The sequence below is a fragment of the Lissotriton vulgaris genome, chromosome 9 (genome assembly GCF_964263255.1).
Source record: "Lissotriton vulgaris chromosome 9, aLisVul1.2, whole genome shotgun sequence".
Taxonomy (NCBI): Eukaryota; Metazoa; Chordata; class Amphibia; order Caudata; family Salamandridae; genus Lissotriton; species Lissotriton vulgaris.
Window position 1 is genome coordinate 511,644,434 of NC_141697.1, and position 17,996 is coordinate 511,662,429.

Genomic DNA, 17,996 nt, shown 5'->3' on the forward strand with positions numbered 1-17,996 from the left:
AGCCGAATCTAGTATCATTTCTTCATCTTGTTTGAAAATATTTGAGAAGTGATTCATCCAAGCATCAGGGTCTACAGCTACTTCTATTTTTGGGAGTTCCTTCTCTACACAGAGAAACAGTGCTTTAATTGTTCTCCAAAAAGTGATGGAATCCTTCACAAGATAGCTTTGGTGAAGTTGTTTCCATAGTGAGTCTTTAATTTGGGATTTGTGTTTCTTTTGGGCTAAGTAATAGGCCTTCCTCAAGTCGGCAATCTCTTGCCTATCCCTAATGGTTTTAGTTAATGCCTTTTTCAGTTTGCTTAGTGCTTAGTGCATTCAGCGTTAAACCAGCCCCCCCTTGAATTGGGCCTGTTAATTTTTTTAGTGATGAGTAGCTTATCTTATTTTACTTTGGTAATAACCTCATAGCTAGAGAGTATTGTCTCGGGGCTAGAATTCTGATCTAGACAAGCATTTAATGCTGGGAAAATCTTCTTTACAATACTTGCCAAAAATTCCTTTTGATCTACGTTAGCCCATTTTAACGAGAAGCCATTTCGCTTATCTAGATTAAGGGATGTTTGATCCAGGAGGCTCCAGTAAGCTTTATCTGTTACGGTGGGGGAAAAGGTTATTCGAGCACTATTAGGAGAGTGATCACTAAATGTATTTACAGATGTTTCAAATTTACAAATTCTTGATGCCTTAGAATTAGAAAAAATTATATATAATCGATTATTGAATTTGCTCCCCGACCATTAAAGGTGATTGAAAAGGGAACTGGGGACTGACCAAGTCATTAGCATAGCCCAGATCTACAATGGCCATGATCTCGTTCATTCGGTTTCCTGAGGCTGTGTGTACAAAATGCGATAGGCTATTACCAAGCTCATCCTGTATGCCACAGTTACCATGCTCACTATTTTTGCACAAATGGAGATTAAAGTCGCCTCCCCATATTAGCATGATGGATTTGTTTGAATATCTAGTGTATAGGTTTTGGAGCAGCCCCCGAATGCTGTTTAAGAACTCATTTAAGTCAACTGTCCCAAGGTTGTTATAGAAGTTAATCACTAAATAGATGGACCTTTTAGAACCAGTTATCATTAAGATCTGATAGTTGTGATCTAACTTCAGGGCTTCAATTTTACCCAGGCAGAGGGTATTTGATATGTACGTTGTAAGACCACCTTTTGCTCTGCCCGAGGTCGACGGAATTGCTTCCGCGAAAAAGGTTTCATAGCCCCGGAGATGGGAAGGAGAACAGAGCCAAGTTTCCTGTAAGGCAATTATATCGAATGATGTTACAGTTAATCTCCCATTTTTGTCTGTTATTTTAGTTTGTAGCCCTGCCACATTCCAAAACATTATGTCAAACGTAGTTTGTTTACTCATTTGATCGAGATTTACACTAGTTTTTTGTAGACAGGGTTTTGTCCAGTGTTCTGATTCTACGTTTAGATTTGTTTTTTTTTAATTTATGATCTTATCCCTTTGTCCTATGCCTGCTATTTGTATTATAGACGTTTTATGGGGGGTACTTAATGGGTCCTGAACAGGTGAGGTTGGGTTATCATTTTCCATTCCTGCTAATGATGGTATTTTAGGAGTATTGGGAGCCACGAATGTGGTAATTTTATTCCAAAAGGGAAAATCTATTATCAACTTCTTTTTAACTGCTTCCGATGGTAGTTCAATGTTGGTTGGAGAAGGTGCAATCTTGGTTGTATCGGGTGAGGGGGGCTGAACAATAGTTCTCGCTTCTGAAATGCCCTTCCTTCCTTGGATGAGCTTGTTACGGCTCTTGCGGGTGATGTGTAATTTACCTTCAAGACCCTTACGGATTCACAGGGCTAACTACAGTTTGTTTGCTTTGTGTGAGTAGCACTGCTACACATTCAATCTAATGTAATTTGGAGCATCATTCATAAACTGTGACTTAGTTGTTGACCGCATGGATCTAATTGCATTGAAGCAGCCAGGTGTGCGTTACACACCCTTCAGTTAGGTGACATACTATGCTACATTTTATGTGTCCGTGTTCAATCCTCAGATCTAGTATCATTTCAGAATATGTAATCCCAAATAGGATACAGTGGCTGTGGTTAAACTTCACAGGTGTAACTGTTACAGTGTAGATAATGAGGTATTTGGTGATTCATTGACAAGAAGTGTTGAATACTTATGCTTGTTTATCTTTGTTTCAGATCTCCCTCCCTGCTGTTCCCATCCTCTACTTCACTCGCCTGATCACCCTTTGGAGTCTGTCATTTATGCTCAGACCAAGGGGCTATCTGGCGATGGACCCCTTTCATCATCGTACCACTCTGAGGATCAAAGGTACCGATAGTCCCTGGTAGTCGTGTGGAGATAGTTTCACCAGCATTACAGGTAACATCATTGCATGACTTCAGAGCAATGCCACTGTCATGTACATTGGCTAAAGCAGCATGGCATCAAAACAAATGTGATCCATTTGTGTAGTAAATGTGTTCCCAACAGTACATTGTGCCTCATTGCTGTCACCGCAGATCTCTTGCCAGTCTGCATGCGTCATCTATGGCATATTTTACAATGATTGTGCATATGTGGTTATGTGTACTGTGGCAACATGCATGCTGTTTGTAATGGCTAACGGTCCATATTGTGCATGACGTACATGGCTGTGTATGTATTGTTTTAGATTGATAACCACTATGGGAAGGGAACGCCTGCTGACGCTGTATGTCCTGTGCCCCGCTTGGCCATTTGGTGCCAGATCGTGTGCCTGTCATATTTGGTGATTATCTACCCATTTTCGTGCAGTGACCAATGAGTAACCAGACACACCTTCCTTTCCATACACATGTTACATGATGCCTTGCATAAATCCATCTTTTTGTGTGCTTGTTTTGCATGGTGTCTCACCCCTTCTGCCGTCATGTGTTCACTCATTCATTCTGCCGCCTCGCCAGCGACACCGCAACACCGAGTGCCCTGATTCTGCAACACACACGCCTCCAAGATGCTCATCCATCCATCCATTAATCCATTCTTAAGGCAGGCCGTAGGTTGTCAGTGCCACTGTTGCACCCCCTCCATGCCAAAGGCAGGACCCTCAGCCCCTGCAAGGTGCACAGTGCTAGACCCTCTCGTCATTCCATGACGCAGGTAACACAACAGAGTCATGCTCCTGCCACCCTCCACACAGTGATCACCAGACAATCAACCACCTGGTATCAGGCAACCCTTAAGCTCACACATAATAGCTTTGCAGGCTGTGTGCGCAACTCATACTGCCAACACTGTGCTGCCCCACATAACAGTGCATGTCCGTACAACCAGGTCATGTGCCTCATACTGCACACACGCTACTTCCACCAGTACACCATTGGACTCTGTTACCTCATCAACACAACAGCAACACAAATCACCTTCATTACAGTAACCTGGTTGTACGCAACATTAGCATACTACTTATACATTGCCATCAAAGACGGATACTAGATCCCCTGCAGGGTCCAACACCAACAATCCAGGAGTATGATTCGCAATACTTTATGAGGTACACCCTCAGAGTCACATACAACACCAAGGACACACTCCGCATTGTCAAACATATGCACTTCATGTTTCACAACAACACCCTGACCAGCCTCAGTATAACTATCATCTACAGAGCTCCAAGCCTACATACACAATTTTCCTAAGCCATCTACAAATATATTAATATGCAATTATTGGGCACACATATAACACAACGGGGTGTTCCAGCGCTGTAGTGCATCGAAATGAAGGCATCATACGGAGGAGCAAGTAATGAAGCAGGCAAAATGACCAGGGTTCAAGGGCTTGGCAAAACTCACATTCAGACAGGATTATACGCAATGGAAGAGGTGGCTTAGTCCAACATTGGCTGGTTCCTACCTGTAAGGTTTCACTTCCTGATCTTTGTTTGTCAAACCAAGGACCAATGAGCAAGTGATTGTCATTGGAACGTAGAGATCATGATTGGAAATAGGGACAGAGGCTCCTCCTTAGATAGACCGGCCCAAGGCCTTGTCATGCCCTGAAGGCGTGGGTCACCGCATCGAAATCTTGTTGTGTAACCATGGTCAGCCAATGGACTAGTCGAAGAAACGGGAAGATATGTTGTCAAACTGAGACTCCACATGTCATGCGGTCAGCTGCATTTTTGACCGTCTGGAATATACGTAGCAAGCCTAATGTGAGACACACAGATGGTTATTTTGCGTAGTCAACATGGGGGGTGATCAGTGCGTGAACCACCGTTTTCTGGGGTACATTGTGCAGATAGCTAATAGATCTGTAGATGATTACAATTTAGCCTACAGAAGCGGCATCCGCCTCTTGTACCTGTGTTGGAAGAGATAGCTGATTGTTCCATCTGACACACAGATCCCTGACCAAGTCCTTGTGTGCCAGAGCAATGCACAGTTACTCTGGCCACCAACGTTGAGGAGTGGGCAGAAGGTTGGTTTAGGAGTATAGGACCTAGGTGTTATGTGGATGAAGTTTCAAGAAAATGTGTTTCATCCAGCCCGCAATTTTAAGACCATTTTAGAGAGGATCAAAATTTGCTGCTCAGACAGAATTTTAGGTGATTACAAGCTGAACATCATCAGCATATGATATTATTTTGACTGCAGACTTGGCAATCGATTCAGCCAGCGGGGTTAAGTAAATATTACAATTCAGTGGTCTCAGAGCAGAGCCCTGCAGCACGCCCCACTTCAGTGGTCTTACTGGGGAGAAGAATGGTTAGGTGCGGATCTGCTGTATGTGGTCAGATAGTTAGGGCTATATCCAGTTCAGCACTCAGGCGCCCACACCTATGGTCTTCATATGGTTCAGAAGTATGGGATGGTCGACGGTGTCAAAAGATGTAGACATGTCTAACAGTACCAACGCTGCCTTGGAACGTCCGTCGACCTCCCAGCGTATTGAGTCTGCCATTTCTATGCGGCCCAACTGCGTACTATAACAGGGATGGAAGCTGGAATGCAAGTTGTAAAGGAGGCTATTATCGTCAACAAAGGGCATCAGTTGTTGCCAGGAAAATGTCATTGGATTCTTGGCTGGAACAGATAAATGGAGTTCGGTATATGATTGGAAGGATATTCAGGATCTGCGTTGCCTTTACTTAAGATGGGCAGGAGGAACGTGTGTCTACACGCATCCGGATTAGAGACCAATGTGAGCTAAAGGTTCCAAATGGTGTTTAAATGGTGAATGTGAAGCTTAGCAAGGATGTTGTATTGCTTGGCGGGCAAGGGTTCAGTGGTAAAAGTGGATTAACACATCTGATAATCGAGCAGAGAGGCTTCCCGATAAATTGTGTCAAAATCTGAGATCACTGAGCTGGGACATTACTTTATTGATTGCTCCTCAGATATTGTAGTACTACATCAGCATGCAGGCCCGCACCTACACAGAATAAATGGGTCAGGGGTAGAGCAACTCCTGGCTGGACAACAAACACCGCCATCCTGCATTGGTACATAAACCTTTGCATCTAGTTCTCCAAGTCAACACCATCACTACCTCATGCTGCTAGTCCCTCCACATGCTGTAAATTATCTTCAGATGGATCCAGTCCTAGTCAGGACAGACAGCCACCCAGGTCCACAACACCAGCCGGCTAAACTACGGCAACAACCTCTACACAGGAACAAGAGCCAGACTCCAGGAGTACTTGGCACATCGAGGGTGCATGCGCACACCTCATCCTCAAAATACCCTGCCACAGCCACATGACCTTCCACCTGGGATACCTAAAATAGTCCCACTGTCAACTGCAGGATCACCTTCATACTCCTGAGCCACACTCAGTAGGCACTCCACAACCACAGCCCGAAAAACGAATATGGACGTCTCCCATCCAACACCCGTTGCACAAAGTCCGTCCAGCCACCCTTGCCCTGGGCAACATTCATCACATCCACAGTACAATTGCATGCGGGTGATAGTTTCCCACCTCAACAAACAGACCTGGTACTCCCTCCCTGGACACCTACACATTACCCATGACCTCTACACCTTCATGAGAATGTTCCGTAACTGTCTGTCAGAGCAGAATGGCAAGCCACCCCCCCCGAGCAGATAGTAACCATCACAGGTGAGTATTGCCATCCAAGTATGTAGTTGATGATACATTGTGACCTTTGTGTGTCCTCAACCAGACTCAGATCCCATAGTATGGAAGGCTTGAGTTTCTTCCACACACTATGTTGTTGACTCTGGGAAAAAGACTTCCACATCAATACGTATTGTGTTTGTTATATTTATTTATCCATCTTGTTTGTGAAATGTGAGTAGGTGGTAGGTGCTGTCCAAAAATGCTGGGAATCCAAAGTTCACAGAGGGAGATGTGATGCCTTGCAGTTTGAGTCAACAGAGTCCAGACCACAGTGCTTGGCATCATTGGCGACACTGCGACCAGCTAGTCCATGTGGGAGAGTCAGACAGTAAATAAGGTGATGCTGTTGCACACAAAGGCAGGATGCCAGACCAGGTGACCTGGGAGATGCGCATGGCCCACTGCCTCTCAACGTCTTCTCCGTGGACGACCCACCTTCCTTGGGGGACCCTCATATGCATATGACGATGCCTGGGACTCTCCGTCGGACAATTCCACCTCCTCCTCCCTCCCTGTGCCAGTTGGCAGTCTTTGCCTCGATGTTTCTGGCCTGGTGACACAGGGAGGGTGCTGCTTGTTGTCAGTAATCCGTTGGAGTGAATTGCTTATGTCCCTCTGCACCGCCAAGAGCTCAGCCAGTCTTGCCTCCATCCGTCCTTGGTGTCGACGTTGACTGGTGTGTTGCTCGGCCTGCTGGGTTTTTTATTCGATAAGGGCCCCACTCCCTGGCTGAACTCCCTGGTGTCCCTCTGGTATACCCCCATGATGTTTCTGAGTTCAGATATATCAGAGCCTGCAGCTTGCTGGTCAGGTTCTCGCCTCCACCTTGTGCCACTCCCATCACCCCTACCCACACAAGCCTGGCCATCCGTTGTGGGCACATCGGTTCGACGGGACCCCTGAGGGTTGACAGTGGTGGTGTTGTCTGCCACCTCCTGGGTGCCCAGCGAACCTTGTCCCTCATTGTCAGACTGGCTCAGTTGTGAATTGTGGGCAGGGCTCCGAGCTGTCTGCTGAGATGTGGCAGGAATGGGTATGGTGGTTGGCACAGATGTCCCTGATCCAGCTGCTGCACGGGTTTGGAATCCAGAGGTGCCAGGTTGGTCGGGGGGGGTCATCAATGTAGTGGTGAGAGGCGTAGCTGTTGGTGGGATCAAGATCCTGCATAGCCTGGGACTGTGATCCATCTCCCCCTGGTTGGGGGTAGGTTCCGCACGTTGCCCTGTGGGTGTGACAGTCAAACGATGTTAATGCCATTTCAAGCAATATCCAATTTTCATATACATTGTCACTGTTCGACCTGCTTAGGATTTGTCTCAATGTTCACTTGTGGGTGGGTATTTTGTGGGATAAGATAGATCTGTGCTCAGGAGTCATTGACATGAGAGGGTCTATTTACAATGACTGGCACAGCCAGGCATATCAGCAGGGATTTGGCTGTCATTGAGCACCACAGATATGCCAGCATGGAGGAAACACCTTTACACTGTGGATCACCATGGTGGGAAAACATAACAGCTGCGTCCCGCATATGTGCCATGGAAGTGGCACATTGCTGGAGTTGTGTCGCTGGTGCTACGCAGATACAACAATGCTCTGTGTGGCCCTATCTGCACAATGCTGTGTCAATCCTTACATCTGCTTCAAGCATGCACAGGCTTTTGAGGCAGCATGTGCATAAAAGTGACTGAGTGAAATGTTTAAGATTGCACTCAGCCACTTTTGTGAGGTGTTGCTGTGCCGTGACGGGCAGTAATCATCCACCACAACACAACCAGTACACCGACTTCTGGCGCAGGGTAGAACGTGGCACATGTCCCAGATGCATCACCTTGTCAATACCCAGCACCATTGCGCAAATGCTGGGCGTCTGTTGCCTCACAAAGGTGACGCTACGGCGTCGTGATATAAGCGCAAGGGACTTGTGAATCGGCACCGTGCATTTTTTGCTTGTATACTTCATCAGATCTGTATTTGTTGTGTTACATGACAATTGTGACAGTGGGCCACTCCATTGCCTGTCCCAGGTGGCTATGTTTAGTTAAGGGGTGTGTGTGACAGGCCGTGCTGGTAGTTGGAGTCTGATTTGCATCTGTGTGGTACTAATGGTGTGGCTGTCCCCCCCATGAAGCATGCTGCCATGACAACGGTTGTGAGTTCCTGTGCAAGATATCTGACCTTGTTGTCCTGGTGTTAGTGTTTGCACTGGTCACAGGAGGGCCTTGTGCTGCCTACACCAGGGCCCAGTGTCAGCTATCTTGTCAGTATATTCACACACCATGTACATTGAGCATGGTGCATGGGTGTGTACCTGGGCCATATGGAATGGCTATAATTGGGCATGGGCGTCCACAGCATTGTTGGGAGGGGTGGCCAAATTTTTAGGTTCTTCACCATCTCCCTTGCACCCTCCTACCCTCCCCCTTGCACCCTTCTGGTCCTCACCCTTGCAACCTTCTGGACCTACCCCTTGCACCCACCGCCATACTGTTGGCCACTGCTAGGAGTCATATCCACCCATCCCTCTTATGTCTGGGCACTGTTGGGACTCATATCCACCCACGCCTCATATGTCTGGGCACTGCTGGAAGTCATATCCACCCATCCCTCTAATGTCTGGGCACTGCTGTGACTCATATCCACCGACCACTCTTATGTCTGGGCACTGCTGGGACTCCTCCGCACCCACCCCTCTTATGTATGGACACTGATGGGAGTCATATCCACCCACCCCTCATATGTCTGGGCACTGCTGGGAGTCATATCCACCCACCCCTCTTATGTCTGGGCACTGCTGGGACTCATATCCACCCACCCCTCTTATGTCTGGGCACTGCTGGGACTCATATCAACCCACCCCTCATATGTCTGGGTACTGCTGGGAGTCATATCCACCCACCCTCATGTCTGGGCACTGCTAAGACTCCTCTGCACCAACCTCTCTTATGTCTGGGCACTGTTGGGAGTCATATCCACCCACCCCTCATATGTCTGGGCACTGCTGGGACTCCTCTGCACCCACCCCTCATATGTCTGGGCACTGCTGGGAGTCATATCCACCCACCCCTCATATGTCTGGGCACTGCAGGGAGTCCCCCATGTGGCATGAGTTGTTTGTATACTCACCAGGCTACACAACTCCTTCAATTCCATGTACTCCCACCGGTGGTAGCAGGGCCATGACCTTCTCCTCCCAGGGTTGGTACTTTACTGGTCTGCGGGGACCACCACCTCCAGTGTATTGGCTCTGGGCGTAGTCCTCATCCATCTTCTGCTTCACCATCCTCCGCAGATCGTACCACCATGTTCTGGCAATCCCTCCTGCTGGGCCTGATGGGTGCAACAGCATTTACCCGATTGACAATCCTCTCCCTGATCTGTGTTTTGTCAGCTATGCTGGTCTGTCTGACCAATGCACCAAACAGCTGTGGCTCTACTCTGATGACTTTATCTGCAAGGATCTCCATCTCCTGGATTGTGAACTTTGGATTCTTTGGTGCAGACATGTTGTGGGGTGAATGTGATTGGGGGGTGACGGTGTGTATGGATGGGGGTATCTGAATGTGAAGGGGGTGTGTGGGTCTGAATGTGATTGGGGGCATGTGTGAAGGTAAATGTGTGCAGTTGTTGGTGTGTTGTGAGTCTTTGTAGGTAAATGGGCATGTTGCAATGGATGCTGGTTTGTGGGTGTGAGCCCTTTTTATTGGTCCATTTGTGGGTGTGGCTTAGTTTGAATTTTTGGTGGGTGTGTTATAAGGGGTGGGTGTGAGTTGGGCCTTCTGTTTTTGGCAGTTTGGATCTGGCCAGGACATTGCTTTACAATGGTTTGTACACAGGAGACATGTTTTGTGGTGTTGTGCGACTTGTTTGCACCCTCCTTGTGCTGTTTTAGGGGTACGCGTGCGGTTCGTTGAGGGGAGGTTATTTTCGTAATTTATTGTGTAGCTTTCTCATACGTGACGTTTTTACAGGGTAAGCGCGCGCTTCGTTGAGGGGGGGTTCGTTTAGTAATTTATTGTGTAGCTCTATCATACGTGACGTTTTTACGGGGTACTTGTGCGTGTCGTTGAGGGGGGTTCGTTTCGTAATTTATTGTGTATCTCTGTCATACGCGAAGTTTTTACGGGGTACGCGTGCGCTTTCTTAAGGGGATGTTTATTTCGTATTTGATTGTGCGGCTCGCTCATACGCGATGTTTTCCATACAAATCGATGTTCATACGAGACAACGTTTTCCCCTACGAATCGCGTTGTCGGTCCCCAGTCCGGATCATACTTGGCGGTTCATACGGCATGTTTACAAATCGTATGGTTCACTACCCGAGTCCGTATCGTACGGAGCTTCGCTTGTTTTTAGTACGGTTCGTAAACATTCAGACGTATTCTTTGGAAGAGGATCGTACTACGCAATTCGTCCGGCTTTGTATGATTCGTATGGAAACGGCTACGAATAGGAATCGTAGGACAGTTTGCTTTCCCGAATCGGAATTGAGCCCTTAGTTAACGATATATAGTGAGAAGCTAACATTGCATTCTCTGAAATAAAGAGACAAAGAACAAACACATCCAAGGGCTTTTTGTCTTTCCTTCTTAACACGTCACGGAAACTTCTACTGTCTGTCCCCAGTTTCCAAAGACAAGGTTGGGATGCATGATCAAAGCGTCAAAAGGACTCATCAAAGAGCTATGATTGCGTATATATTTCTAAATAATTGTAATTTTTTATTTAACAGTGAGGTAGATGTATTGAAGTGTGAGTTTGTAATGACGGAACCCTTGTGGCTCCTGATGGACTCTGTAGAACTGTGACATAAGCGTTAGAGTGTAGTGAAGTGAATTCAAGTTTAGAATGTGGAGATCACAGACACACGCAGAAGAATAAAGATGTGTTATAATATGATCCGTGAGTGGCGTAGTCATTGGTGAGTAACCAAGTTGGGGAGGACCGTACAGAACTTAATGCAATTGTCAGAAAGAATATTATGACCCAAGCAAAACTTAATACATTTGGATGGTGAGGGTACGATCGTATACGTTTTGTACATAATGGGAGCATTTTAAAGAATTGTTTCTTTTTTAACATTAGACTATTTTAACAGTGCATTGCAAACTTTGCAAATTAGGTACACATGATGGTAAACTTTTATTTAAAAAAATAAGTGATCCAAGGCAGTTTTATTAGCGCCATTTCGCCTGTAGAACTGCTGCCAGTCTACTGCTTTCCTCTTTACAATGGCATACATGAGAATGTTAATTTCCTCATTTATTATTCCACAAAAATGCATTTAAAAACATCAGTCAAATAGTCAGCACAAAATGTTCCCTTATGTGAAATCCTACCAAAAATCCCTATTATTAAAAACGAATTACTGAAAGGATATCGACGTCAAACATATCGGAGGCAGAATATCGATGTAAAAAATATTGAAATCCTATCTACATCATGGTAAGTACTACAATATCGGAAAAAAAATATTGTCAAAAATATTGTTTTTAAAAATATCATAAAATAAAATAAATAAAACATATATCTAAAATAAACATAGTTAAAAATATGTTTAAAATTATAAGTAATACATATAATGAAAAATAAATAAACAGATATAAAATATAATATATATACTTAATAGTTACAATTAATTATTATAATAACTTAAAAATTGTTCAAAAACTTTTTATATATTATAAATACATACATATAACAATAAAATAAATAAAAATATCAAAACTTTATATAACAAATAAAAAAAGAAAAGAAAAATGATACACTACATTAACTAAAACAGTAAATATTGGATAGTGTAGGGGTAAAAATTACTATTCCCACTCCAGGGGGTGCAAAACTAGGGAAAGTGTTGGATAGCGTTGGGGTAAAAATTACTATTTCAACTCCAGAGAGTGCAACAGTAGGGAAAGTGTTGGATAGCAAAGGGATAAAAATTACTATTCCAAATCCAGAGGGTGCAACAGTAGGGAAAGTGTTGGATAGTAAAGGCATTAAAATTACTATTCCAATTCCAGAGGGTGCAACAGTAGGGAAAGTGTTGGATAGCGTAGGGGTTAAAATTACTATTTCAACTTCAGAGAGTGCAACAGTAGGGAAAGTGTTGGATAGCGTAGGGGTAAAAATTACTATTCCAACTCCAAAGGGTGCAACAGTAGGGAAAGTGTTGGATAGCGTAGGGGTTAAAATTACTATTTCAACTCCAGAGAGTGCAACAGTAAGGAAAGTGTTGGATAGAGTAGGGGTAAAAATTACTATTCCAACTCCAGAGGGTGCAACAGTAGGAAAAGTGTTGGATAGCATAGGGGTTAAAATAACGTACTTTTTAAAAATAAATAATAATTTAATTATTAAATAACAATAAATTAATTTACCCCTTCGATGCACCACCCGTCGGCCAATGGCTATTGTGAGCACTACCTCCGTAGTTCTGCGCACGTCCATTGGCCGTCGCGACCCCGCCCACTCAATAAAACCACCGCACCGCTGTGGAATTGCCGTTGCGGTTAAGCGATTAAAAATACCAATAAATAATTACTGAAAAATAATTACCGATTATTAATTAATTAACAATTAAATTGATGGTAAATACAATTTAATATTAATTATTAAAAATCAATTACCAAATAATAACGAGAAAAAAATATTTAATTTTCAAAACCAAAAAACAATAATTCTAAAAAATATTTAGCAATTAATATTTAATTAACAATAAATAATTGATAAATACCAATGAATCACAATACATCGCATTTATTTACCAATTATTAATTAATGAACAATAAATGAATTTCCCCCCAAAAATATGAATTATTAAAAAGTTATTAACAATTAATAATTAATCAACAATAAATTAAATAGCAATACTCAACAATAAAATAAATAATTACTTAATTGCAAATAAATTACTTCCCACCCTATTGCCCTTTAACCTCACAACATACTTCAATAATAAATGTACACACTTAATATAATTACCAATTAATAAAAATGAATTACCGATTAATACAAATTAATTACCAATTAATAATTATTTAACATAAAATTAATTATCTATACCAATAATGAAAAATAAATAATTACTTAATTACAATTATATTACTTCCCACCCTATTCCCCTATAAACCCACAACCCTCTACAGAACTAAAACGCAAAATGTATTTAAAAATAATTACTAATTCTTAAAATGTTTTAATTAATTTACTATAATTAAATTTCTTCACATCCTATTCCCCTATAAACCCACAACCCGCTACGGTACTAAAACGCATAATTTACTTTAAAAAAAATATTACTAACTTCTAAAAATGTAATACACATATTCTACAACTAGTACAATAATTAACAAAAAATATAAACAGAAACATATAAAATACATAATAAAATACATAACACTAATATTAATATCAATATTAGTAACATCGATATTTTTGCTATCGATACTACTAACTTGGATAATAACAAAAACAATATTTCTTACCTTCAGGTTGATATTCTGGTTATCGATATTCTTGATTTCGATATTCTGTCCCAACGATATTTCCAACTCGATATTCTTGTTGGTCAAAATAAAAAAATCAATATTTAGACTGTTTACCATTAAATACCTGCTCAATTTTCCCCAAAAATGAAATTACAAGCATTTGCAAAGCCAATAGTTATTGCCTTTTGGACCTATGGGCTTTGCTAATGTTGTTTGCCGATGCTGTTCATCCTGGGCCAAGAGCCAACAGGGACCGGGGTTAAATAAAAAGAAGATGAGAACGAAAGAGAAGCGTACACAAGGGAGAAAGCTACAAAAGGCACAGGAGGCAGGGAAGAGCCACAAAAGAGAGAGAACATGGGACGAAAGGTGTTTGGGGAAGGGAAGCAGCAACAATGGAGAGAAATAGAAAACACATGCACTCTCATGAAGTGCTGAAAGAAAAAGTTCCCTAAAAGTGAAGAATAGTCAAGTATATGGATGGTAAAAAGGATCAGCTCCAAGGGTGGGACAAACAGAGGTAGGAAAAAGCAAGGCCCCGAATTAAAGGCAAGAAAATGACAGCCAATAAAACCAACCAATGGAAAGGCAGTAATATTACTATACGTTTGGTAAGCTCACAATAGTGCCCAAATTTATCAAAGGATTGAGTTCCCCTTAAGTCACACGGTGCAAGTGCAATGCAATTCTTAAGTCAGTTTACCACACCACACAAGAGCACCTTGCATGGCCCTCCGGGGCTGGGTAAATCTGGAGTAACGCAAGGCAGCCCAAGTAGGGGCCTTGCGTTCCTCTGCGCCGGGAAGGAGTTACATGGATGGATAGTGGGTGTTCCCACATATCCAACTGTGTATTTTGACGCATTGCCAGGTTTACCAAGACGAATTTGGGAATGTGTCAAAATTGTACACCTTCCGATTGAGGCACAACGAGGAGAAATATATTTATTTCTCCTAATTTTTCCCTCTTTATAAGTGTACTATATTCTGCGGCACACTTAGAAGGAGGAAAACACATCTAAGGAATGTTTTTGTGCAGGTAGGTGTCCTTTCCTGCACAAAAACAATACTGCCTGCAATGCAGGCACCCTTGCACCATGGCACAAGGGTGCCTGTGTTGGTGCTAGGTAGTACATAGGGGGCAGTGCAGTGAGATAGCAGGAATGCATCATATATTACTAAATATGACTCATTATAGCCCTACTCGTTTAACACAGAGCAGCACAGTAAGTTGACTTGCTGCATTGCACTGTGTCAAATCTTGACAAATATGGCCCTAGGTCTTTTGCAAAGCTTTCACTGCATGTTGTGCAAAACTTCAAAAGGAATGGGAAAGGTATGAATAAGAGGGAACTCACAGATTCAATAGTTAATAGAAAATAAGAAATGGAAAAGATAATTATTAGGTTAGTATGCTAGCACACAAGGTGGTGATTCATGCATTGAATAATATAAGGTTTATCAGCACTAGTGTATCAGCCTTAAACGTAGCAACACATTTAGGTCACCACACACCCCTGTAGAAACACTTGAACACACACATAATACATGTGCATAAATCTACCCAGCTTGAAATGTCCCATATGCATATTATCAGCCCACACATATTGGTCATTTTCTAGACTATAATGTCAACTCACAAATTTGCGACCTCTATTTGGCTAAAAAATGTTCTGTATTGAAATATATAAGCATTCAGTAGCAAGTGCAGTGTACATGGCATTGAAGTTCATTTTGTAATGATTGACAATATGAAAAATATGTCTACCACATGCTTTACACACCATGCATCAACGTCAAAAGACACCCATAACATTTTACAGGAGAGGAACATGTTGGTTTTCATGCCATACATGTAATGCAGATACACCTAATGTGTTGCTGTCAGACCCTTTCAAGCCCTCTCTAGAGTCCTGACCTGTTGGTGGCCTAGCAAATTCATCCATCCCGTCAGTGCTGTATTCTGACCAACGGCACTCCATAGCTGAACATTTTCAAGTTTAAATATGCTAATGGCACTCTTATATTTTTGCATTTCAGTCCAACGCTTCGTAGCCTTATCTTCAATCGTTTTCCTGAAAATTGTGAAGAGAAAGTAATTCAGGGCACTTTATCTACTTCATAAACCCTTCAATCACAACAATTTACTGTTACCTGAAGTCTGTGCAGAATCAGAATTTAAGTTTTACCTTGATAGATATCCACAGGCAAAGCATGTTGGAATTCAGGGATATATTTACTAAGACTTTGCGCACTGTTCACAAATCGACACAAAATCTTATTTTCTCAATTCACTTTCCAGTGCAAAATGTGTTTTGCGCTGAAAGTTCACTTGAAAGTAATGCAAAGCAGAGCATACCACTTCTTTACATTACTTAGCGACAAGGGGACTTTCCAGGGGTGGTGCATCGGCATACCCATGGAAACACCCATGGTTTTCTACACAAACTCTATCTACTATAAAAAGTAGACAGGTTTTTGTGTCAAAAAATAACACCCATTTTAAATAGGTACTTTCAAGGAGAATTTATTTATTTTCTGAATGTGCATGTGTGCTGATTTGTACAGCACACATGCAGAGTGAGTTTTACACTTAGGGGCCGATTCCGATTCAGGTCGGAAATTGGCCTGACCAACTCGTACCGGGACCGGAGTCCGACCGACACCTACATGCACCGTACGAGCCTTGCAGTTCGATGTAAAGCCCGTGATTTACAACTGAGCCATACGGAAACCAAGCCGTACGACCGAGCCGTATACAATTCAGCCATCCGGCCGGAAAATGGACACGAGCCGCACCGACCGAACCGAACCCGGAATGAACCCGCGCCGACCGAGCTGTACAGTACAATGCCATGAAATCTGACCGAATTGCACGGAGCCCAAGCCGCACGACCGACTCGGACCAAAAACGTACCTGAAGAGAGAGAGACCACCGCAATAGACTCGCATGCAAAACAGAACACAATCAGCGTGAAAGACACAGAGCAGCCCGCACAAGCCAACATGAGCAACCGACTTGGTCAGAAGAACGTCTCCTACATGCCAACCAAAAACAATGGCAAAAACACAAAAAAGGACTAGTCAAGCAATGACAAAGTCAATAAATACACATAAAAAAAACACAAAGACACCCACAACTCCACCTATAAAAAGGCAAAACTACACTACCATGATCCTTTCCAAATACAACAGAGCAGCCAGCACCGAACAACTTAAGACACCAACTACAGACACACACACACAACTCACCCATCACACAACCTACACACCATCAGCACCTCTCCAAAAGCTCTCACACATACACCTACTAAAATCAGACAGCCACGCACCAACCCTCACTTGCACCCACACACCCACCCACCCATATCACTCCTCACCACCACCCATCACCATGCCCCCTAAGAAGAATCCTCCGTTCGCAGAGACAGAGTTAGAAATATTGATAGATGACATCCTCACAGTGGAGCCACATTTGTTGGGCTCATTGGTACAAAGGACCCACATGACACAGAAAACCAAGATATAGGACAGGATCGTGGACAAGGTGAACGCACAAGCACCAGCGTATCGCACAAAGACCGACATCCAGAACATGTGGTATGACGTGCACAGGAGGGTCAAGAAGCTCCTCCAGAAGGGACACGCCTTGAGCCAGGTCACTGGCATTGGCCCTCCTGCCAAACCAGTCTACTTCAGAGGAGGAGAAGGTGCAGGACATCCTACCACCAGAGGGCATCCATGGCCTACCAGACATACCAGAGCCTGGTGAGTACACAACCAATATATCCAATATTGTGTCACAATACACACACATCACCGTTAAGGGGACAGTGAAACCATGCACTGATAGCAAAGGCCCAATAAACAAAAGTCAATCAGCCCAAGAAGTGTATGCTGGTCAGACAAACACAATAATTGCCACATCAGTGATTTGTAACTGTGGCATGACATGTACAAACCTACCAACAAATAGCGCAAGGCAGTGGCACTAATCTGAGTTAACACTGTCAGACATCCCTGCCACCACAACCAATATCTCACAGTGAAGCTGACTGACAGGAAGGAATAGTGGGTATGCTTGTGAAGTGAGTGTATACCAAAGCATGATAGTGTTGTCACAGATAATGCACCCCCTCACAATTGCACCATCAACACCTCTCTGAACAATGCTCACCTCAGAGGGGCTGGAAATGGGCTGGCAAATACTCGGGAGTGGGCTTTGTTTTGGGCATCACAAGGCCCTGCTGGTAATTGGCCACCACCAAACAACATAACTCCACTGTCAGCCATCTTGTCAGCACAGGCACACCCCCTCACAGGGAAGCAGAGTCAGAAGGAGGGAAGTGAGGGCATGCTGGGAAGAGGGTGTAGCCAAGAGCATGCTGG